The 9,220-nt window shown below is 31.5% G+C and overlaps 1 long non-coding RNA gene across 1 annotated transcript; it reads right to left on the bottom strand.

Moving 5' to 3' along the window:
- Nucleotides 1–6,680: 6,680 nt before the first annotated feature.
- Nucleotides 6,681–8,609, bottom strand: LOC148764748 (uncharacterized). The gene is made up of 3 exons (XR_016024265.1): nucleotides 8,483–8,609; nucleotides 7,750–7,833; nucleotides 6,681–6,881 (listed from the first exon to the last, which is right to left on the bottom strand). It is a non-coding gene; the product is annotated as an uncharacterized LOC148764748 (long non-coding RNA).
- Between the last annotated feature and the right edge of the window lie 611 nt (nucleotides 8,610–9,220).

The following is a 9,220-nucleotide window of genomic DNA, read 5'->3' as shown; positions in this document are numbered from 1 at the left end:
AACCAAACTAAGAAAATAAAGAATAATAAAAAAGAATAAACTCAAGAATTATAATCTTGATCTTCCAAGTCTTCTTGAATCCTTCAAAATCTTCTCAGCTTCAATGACTTTGTGGCTCGACTCTCAGCTTTCGATCTGGTGTTTTTTTCCTCGTTCCCTTCTCTCAAGTCCTCTGAAAGGTTGTTTTTATAGGTTTTGAAGTTAGACCAAGTTGGGTGAAGAAATAAATCAATTTTAGTTGGAATTTCTTTATCAAACTATGTAAGTTGCAGCTTTGACAAATTAATTAACAAAAATCGTAATTGCTCTAGGACTACTGCAGTGCGTCAACTTTGATAAGATTTTTTGACCATACTAAATGCCGAAATAGGTGAAGTGGTTAACATTAAAGTTGTATATTTTTCTCTTATCTTTCCAATGGTCTAAGAATCGCTTCATTTGGAGCTCTGTAGAGAAAGTTATGGCAAAAATACCGAAATATATATAGTGCAAATCTGCACCTCGAAATAGGTCTCCTTCTTTTACTAAAATTCTTCTTTCAAACACCTACAAAAGCACAAATAAATTTATAACAACTTATCTTAACCACATTAACACCAAATTAAGTATAAAATTAACTAAAATTAGATTGACTCACCTAAATAACTAATTTAAAATAATTAAATAAAATCTACTAATTTCTATGCATTATTTCAAAAACTAAACTAAATTATTATCGAAATTAAGCTCAAATAACTCTATATCATAGAGTTATCACTTTCCTTACAATTGGGTGGCCATGATGCATTGCTAGATGCCAATATTGGTCTATGAAATTGATTATAAATTAATTGATTGAAATTTATATTAATTAATTGAGTCATTAATCAATTCCATTGCCAACATGTTAGAAACCTAATGGGTCACACACAATAATTGCTTTTGAGTAAAATTGGAAGAGTGATATTTAAGTTAGACTTAAATCACATGCTAAGTAATTAACTTCTAAAAACCTAATTAAAAGAATTTAATTAAGTTTCGGGCATAATTATAAATAGTTATAATTATAAGGCTTTGATTGCAAAATATAAAGGAAATTAATTTTGATTTTAATTTCCAAGAACTTAATTAATTTTGTGCTACTAATAAGCTTCTTTGTCAATAGTTTGCTAAGACTATGCAAGGATAATTTGAGATGAGCATGATGGGTGAGCTAAAGTATTTTCTTGGACAGCAAATCAAACAAAGGAAGATGACACATTCAAAAGTCGAGCCAAGTATACAAAAGACATGCTCAAAAAGTTTGGTATGAAAGGCACAAGAACACACTACACACCACTGAGCACTTCAACAATGCTTGACAATGATGAAAAGCTATGCCCATTGATCAAAAGCTCTATAGATTTATGATTGGTTCCTTATTTATCTCATCGCTCGTAGACCAGACATAAGCTTTAGTATAAGTTTATGTGCTAAGTTTCAATCATCTATTAGAGAGCCTTATTTAAGTGTTGTTAAAAGAATCTTAAGGTACTTAAAAGACATAGCTAGTTTAAGAATATGGTATTCAAGAAGTTCCACTTTCGATCTCCACCAATATTTGAATGCCGACTTTGGTGGATGCAAAATAAATAGGAAGAGCACATTCGGTACATGCCAATTTTTAGGTAGCATGTTGATCTTTTGGTTTTCAAAGAAACAAAATAATGTAACTCAATCCACTACCGAAGCTAAATATGTGGCTGTCAGGAATTGTTATGCTCAAGTGTTATGGATGAAGCAACAATTAAAAGATTATTGATAACTCTATGATATAGAGTTATTTTGCCACACTTTGATTATTAAAAATAGCTAAGTCCTTGTATTTTTAAGTAATTTTAAGTAGTTTTTATACTTTTCATTATTAAATTTTAATACATGTTAGAATATTTTAATTTTAGTAATTTTAGCTCATTTTTATGTTAAAAGTCCTAATTTGATCCATCACTAATTTAGCCTTTGTTTTGAAGGTCTGCAAGTGCATAAAACTTCATAGAGGTGAACTGAGCAATGATGATTAAATGCAGAATTTTCTAAATATGTTGCGATATTTTGACCGTAGCTCTCTCTACAGAACTCCAAATGAGGTGATTGTTGAACCACTAGAAAGTTAAGAGGAAGGGCTACAACTTTGCCCAGTTCTAACTGGAAGATGGTCAAAATCCTTGTTTAAGTTGAAGTACTGTACCAAAAGCTAAGAAAACAAGGCAAAATAAGTGAAAGCCATAGCTCTCAAGGAGTTTTTCCAAAAATAAAGATCTTCGTTAGTTAAAATTCTACTACACAAGTATACGTGTCGAATAGATAGTATATAAGCAAGCAGAGTATCGATCCTACAGAGAATTAATATAAAATTTTACTAAATACTAAAATTAGAACAATTTAGTTTTATTCAAATAATTAAAATCTAAATTCTAATTAAACTACAAATTACTCAACTAAAACTAATTTAATTAAATATTAAAGCAGTAAGATAATTGAGTAAAAAGCAAATCAAATAAGCCTAAGATTACAGTATCTCTCACACTTCATCTAAATCATACCTCTCTTCCTTAACTTATTTCAATGGGTTGAATTGCTAACTTAAAATCCTCAATTATTTATAAAAATCTCTCGACTTGTTTTATAAAAATATTTATTTTAATCAAAACACTATATCTCTATGTGAATTGAAGTTAAAATTGACTCATTAAGTTCATACTCTAATTTGGCTGCATATGGCCCATAAGTATATCTGTCACGACCCGGAACTCCCAATCGAGCCCGTAACAACCGTCGCGAGGCCTCGACAGACATTCTTCACCCCGAATGCCGATTGAAACCCCGCAAGGCTTAGCATCAACTTCCTCATCTCCCCGGTGAGCAACAGTTATTAAATCTCGCATTTCAAAAAAATCATAAGTCATTTTCAAATAAGAACAATAAAATATTATTTTCTAGCTCACAGGGGTATTTTCGTAATTTTTCGTCAAAAATCTCAAAACTTGCTAAAAATGTAGTAGGTAAGCAGAAAATATATATTTAATGATTTAAAAACAATTAAGTATCTAAAACATTCATTTGAAAGCAAATTGTTGACAACTAGTACTATTCAAAAATAATAAATAAAATATTCTATTTTCTCATAAAATAAATTTTTATAGAAATATTCGTAAATAATTTTTCGCATATGAAAGTAAAGTAAAAATTGTATGAATAGAAATACAGATAACCAAAATATAAGTTTTGATCTGCAATGACACTTGGGCTCCAATTGACCAAGAGGATGTAAGACTGTGAACTCTTACTTTCTATAATGCAGTTCCGAGCTTAGTTCTCGTTCTACTCGACTATCTACAAACTGTTCTGAGCCTGAAAAATGTATAGGAAGAAGGGGTGAGATTTTCTAATCTCAGTGAGTAAACATATACCATCTAAAGTATCTAAAGCCGAGTAAATTGAGACAATTAAAATAAGTCATCATACCGTAATTTCATTACCTTTCAGTTCATTTCAACCAAATAAAATCAATCCATATAAATCGAGTAATCAACTTGGCTTATGAATTTCTTAAAACTTTGGCTCGTGCCAAAACTCATACTCGGTGATACCTTGCGCAGGGCATCCAACCGAGTTCGCCAAGGCTGTTAAAATTTTGTATACACTTAAAATATATTTTTAGTTTGAGAAAAATACAGTCGTTCCTTGACGTTGGCTGAGTTCCCCTTCACGTGTTGGTTTGCCGTGAAGTGAACCCTAAGCTTTACCCTAGGAGATACCCTACACGCCTATCCATTCGAGGTAATAATATAATGGAGTTTACCGTGCCCCTCTAATAGGCTGGTCCACAGAACCCCCTCTGCAGTAAATAATTAATATATACTCCACCAATTCAATAAAATTCATTCTAGCATGGCATAGCAATTTATCGTAATCTAGCCTCTCAAGGCTGAATACACAATATAAATAATTCTGACACCAAAATCAGTTTAGCCATTCATGCTCATATATTGTCATAAGCTATTTAATTTAAAACCATAAATTTACAACATAAGCAGGCAGTCTCCAATTACTCTATTTTCAAAACCAATATTCGATTTTCTAGAAAATTTATAAAATTATTTTATAAAATCACAATTTCTCTTAAAACATAGCAATTTACCATTTAAACTCATTTTCTATAAAATCACACAATTGTATAAAACTACTCTAGATAATTAAGACGATAATAAGTTTACTCACAGTATTAGGAGTAGAAATACTCTTATCTTCCGCCCTCGGGTGCAGTCTCTTACCCGAAACAATTGACTCACCACCTATCCATAATCCATGACACAAAATTCAGTAAATTGTGTCAATTTATCATAAATTATTTCAGGTTCTTATCCATGCGTATGCACTAGATAGGATTTAAAATGTCTAGACAATCGCTTAATTGCGGTGTCCGACCTAACTCGCCTATACACGGTGTAAATTCCTAAAATCCCCAATTGGACTCCAATTCCATCCATTTCAATTTCAATTATCCAATTATATCCACAATACCTCAATGACTGTGAATTTGGTCCAATTTATCAGTCCGGACTATAAATTACGCTTTTACCCCTAATGGGTAAAAATTTCAATTTATTGCACCGAAAATTCCCATTTAATTTCCAACCTCATAATTCATCATTTTTCCACCCAATTCTCTTAAAATAAAGTCCACCTCATCCTCACATACCATTGGCTAGATTCGGCCTAGAGAAATTCATGCAGAAGATAAATATTTTTCTTGTTGTTTTACTCATAAACATGCTAAACTAACACTAAACACTAACATAGCTCAAAATCAAATTTATCTAACAACTTTCTCTCTCGAAACCCATATGACCAGAATTGAAATCATCCTCAAACCACATGATTCAACCATGAAAAATGATGGGAAATGCATAGGAAAGGTAAAGCACAAGACAAATTTAAGAAATGTTACCTTTTTTTCACTTGATTTTTGAATTTCCACCTATTTTCCCTTTAAATTTCTTAGCTAGGGTTTTATTTTCTCCTTTCTCTCTCTTGTTTCTTGCTTGGCCGAATGTTGAAGAAGAAGAATGGGTGGGCTGATTTTTTTATGGCTTTTTATTGTTTAATGAATAATATTATTTTATTCATATTTTGAATATTTTATTAATTCATTTTTTTTCTAGCCATCCACTTGTCCTACTTTTTTTTTTCACCATGCATTCCCTTTGACTTATCCAAGTCTTAAGTGAAATTTCCAGCTTTTTTCAAAGTTTTGGTGGAGCAAATTTTTCAAAATTACACTTTTGCCCCTAAACTTTTCAAAAATTACATTTTTACCCCAAAAATTGAAAATTCGCCATAATGCATAATTTTCACTCCTTATACTCATTTTACACTCCAAATAATTAAATTTGATCAAAATCCTTTCAAAAATTAAAATTTTGATTCCGAGTGGTAAAATTACCATTTTATCCTTTTACTCCAAATTATACCGAAATTAAAATTTTTCACTTCTAAACCTAAAATCTTACTCCAATAAGTCAAATGGGGCCAAAAATATTTTCTAAAAATTCCCATTTTATCCTCAGGTGGCAAATGACCATTTTGCCCCTATATAGCAAAAATTTTGATTTGACTCCAAATTGATCCTCGAACTCTGAATTACCATATTAAACCATTCTGGGACTTTAAAATTTTTAATTTTATCGTGAATTCTCTATTTGATCTAGTTCGAGGCTTAAATCAACTTTGTTGTACGTCTAGGTATAATACCGACTTTTGTAAATTTTTTTCGGGACTCTCTTAGCATGCAAACATGCTATCCATCACATGTATGTCATGACAATTATTTTTATAGAGTCGGGCTTGTCATCTTCTCCCCCACTTGGATCAACCATATGATCTTTCTTCATGACTGATTTCGACATTCGGCTAAATATTAATATTTTAATATTATTTCATTAATAAAATATTATTTTATCTTGTCTCCTTGGTAGCCAAAATACCTTATTATGCCTCACTTGACTTCTGAATCACCTTTTATCTCACAAATTCTCCTCCGATAAAATTATTATTATTTTATTATTATTTTCTCATTTGCGAAATATTTTATCCTAAACTACTCCTTTCGTCTCTTATCACCTTTAAACGTTTTAATTGACCTCAATTTGCATTCGATCAACTTTATTTATCACCATATCAAAGTATGGGGTATTTCAATATCCCTATCCTATACGCAAAGTAATTAATATGATCATATGTGTCACGACCCGAAACTCCCCATCGAGCCCGTGACAACCGCCGCGAAGCCTCGACAAACATTATTCACCCCGAATGTCAATCGAAACCTCACAAGGCTCTCGTATCAGCTTTCGCACTTCCCCGGTGAGCAATAGTTATCAAATAATCAAAATACGAAGGATTACAAATCATTTCCAAATTATAACATAACATATTGTTTTTTTTTTTTTTGCTCACAGGGGCATTTTCGTCATTTTTATCGAAAACCTCGAAACTTGCTAAAAATGTAGTAGGTAAGCCGAAAATATATATTTAATGATTAAAAAAATTAAGTATCTAAAACGTTCATTTGAAGTGAAAATTTGACCATTTGAATATGATAAAAATATTCAATAAAATAAACTATTTTCTTGTAAAATAATTTTCATAAAACTATCGGTACATAATTCTTATAGCGTAAAAGATAATTATATTCATATATACTATAAAGCAAATAACCAAAGCATAAAATTTCTTTTACAGTGACACGTGGGCCCACATCTATCCAAAATGCATCGGAAGCTGGAAACCTACAGCTTTTACCGATTTGAGTCCAAATGAAAGTCCTTGTCAAAATCAGCTAACTATGGAATTCCCTGAGCCTGAAATGTGAGGAAATGAGGGTGGTGAGATTATAAAATCCCAGTGAGTAAACAGATACCATCTAAACTATCTAAAGTCGAGTAAATGGAGACAATTAAAATAAATCATCATACTGTAATTTCATTACCTTTCAACTCATTTCAACCAAATAAAATCAATCCATAAAAATCGAGAAATCAACTTGGCTTATGAATTTCTTAAAACTTTGGCTCGTGCCAAAACTCATACTCGGTGATACCTTGCGCAGGGCATCTAACCGAGTCCGCCAAGGCTGTTAAAATTTTGTGTACACTTAAAATATATTTTTGTTTGAAAAAAATACAGCCGTTCCTTTGCGTTGGCTGAGTTCCCCTTCACGTGGTGGTTTGGCGTGAAGTGAACCCTAAGCTATACCCCAGGAGATACCCTACGCGCCTCTCCGTTCGAGGTAATAATATAATGGAGTTTACCGTGCCCCTCTAATAGGCTGGTCCACGGAACTCCCTCTGCAGTAAATAATTAATATATAATCCACCAATCAATAAAATTCATTCTAGCATGTCATGGCAATTTATCACAACCTAGCCTCTCAAGGCTGAATACACAGTATAAATAATTATAACAACAAAATCAGTTTAGCCATTCATGCTCATTTATTGTCATAAGCCATTCAATTCAGAACCATAAATTTGCAACACAAACTAGCAGTCTCCAATTACTTTATTTTCAAAACCAATATTCGATTTTTCAGAAAATTTATAAAATCATTTTATAAAATCACAATTTCCCTTAAAACATAACAATTTACCATTTAAACCAATTTTTCATAAAATCACATAGTTGTATAAAACTACTCTAGATAATTAAGACGATAATAAGTTTACTCACAATGTCTAGAATGCAGACTTTCGAAGCACTCTATCTACTGGTCCTCGGATGCAATTTCCTTGCCTTTATTTGAGGACTCACCACCTTGACACAGTACAAAATCGAGAATTTCACTAAGTTGGTACTAAATCAAAATTAAACTAATTTGGACTACCATCGCATGATATGGAATGCAAAAATGCACTGGTAACTATCTAAATCCGGTATTAGCCTAATTCGTCTTATCACCCGATTAAATTCCTAACGGGTTCGTTTAAACTCCAATTTAATTCTTTTCAGTTTCTATACCTCAATTACACCCAAATTAACTTAATGTCCCTCAGTGTGATGCAAATTATCAGTCCCAACAGCAAATTAGAAAAATACCCCTAGTGGGTAAAAATTCGTATTTTTGCTCCGAAAATTCCCATTATTTTTCTAGGCTCATAATTCATTATTCCTTAACCAATTCTCCTAGAATAAAATCAAACTCATCCTCACTCACTACATGGTAAATTCAGCCATTAATGGTTGGGGGAGAAAATAAATTCTTTTCTTGTTGTTTTGTTTCTAAATATGCTAAACTAACTAAAAACACTAACATAAATTAAAATCAAATAAATCCAACAACTTTCTCTCTCCTAACCCATTTTTTCAGAATTGAATTCATCATGAAAACATGTAATTTAATCATGGAAAATAAAGAGAAATGCTTGGGAATAAGAAAACTCAAGCTTAATAGAAAAAATCTCACCTTTTTCACTTAATTTCCTTGAAAATTCACACTTTTTCTTTGATTTTCTCTCTCTAGGGTTTTGTTTTCTCCTTTCTCTCTCTTATTTCTTGCTTGGCCGAATGTTGAAGAAGAAGAATGGGTGGGCTGATTTTTTTAATGTATTTTTATTGTTTAATGAAATAATATTATTTTATTCATATTTTAAATATTTTATTAATTCATTTCTTTTTTCTAGCCATCCACTTGTCCTATTTTCTTTCACCATGCATTCCCTTTGACTTATCCAAGACTTAAGTGATATTTCCAGATTTTTCCAAAGTTTTGGTGGAGCAAAATTTTCAAAATTACACTTTTGCCCCTGAACTTTTCAAAAATTACATTTTTACCCCAAAAATTGAAAATTTTCCATAATGCATAATTTTCACTCCTCATACTCATTTCACACTCCAAATAATTAAATTTGATCAAAATCCTTTCAAAAAATTAAATTTTCGATTCCGAATGGTAAAATTACCATTTTACCCTTTTACTCCAAATTATACCGAAATTAAAATTTTTCACTTCTAAACCTCAAATCTTACTCCAATACGTCAAATGAGGCCAAAAATCTTTTCTAAACATTTCCATTTTGTCCCCAAGTGGCAAATGACCATTTTGCCCCTAGATAGCGAAAATTCCAATTTGACTCCAAATTGATCCTCGAACTCCGAATCACCATATTAACCCATTCTGGGACTTTAAAATTCTTAATTTCAT

Source organism: Theobroma cacao, chromosome 1 (assembly GCF_053813885.1).
Source record: "Theobroma cacao isolate CCN51 chromosome 1, ASM5381388v1, whole genome shotgun sequence".
In the NCBI taxonomy this organism is placed as follows: domain Eukaryota; kingdom Viridiplantae; phylum Streptophyta; class Magnoliopsida; order Malvales; family Malvaceae; genus Theobroma; species Theobroma cacao.
Note: the sequence above shows the minus strand (reverse complement) of the source record. Positions and strands in the feature narration are given on the sequence as shown.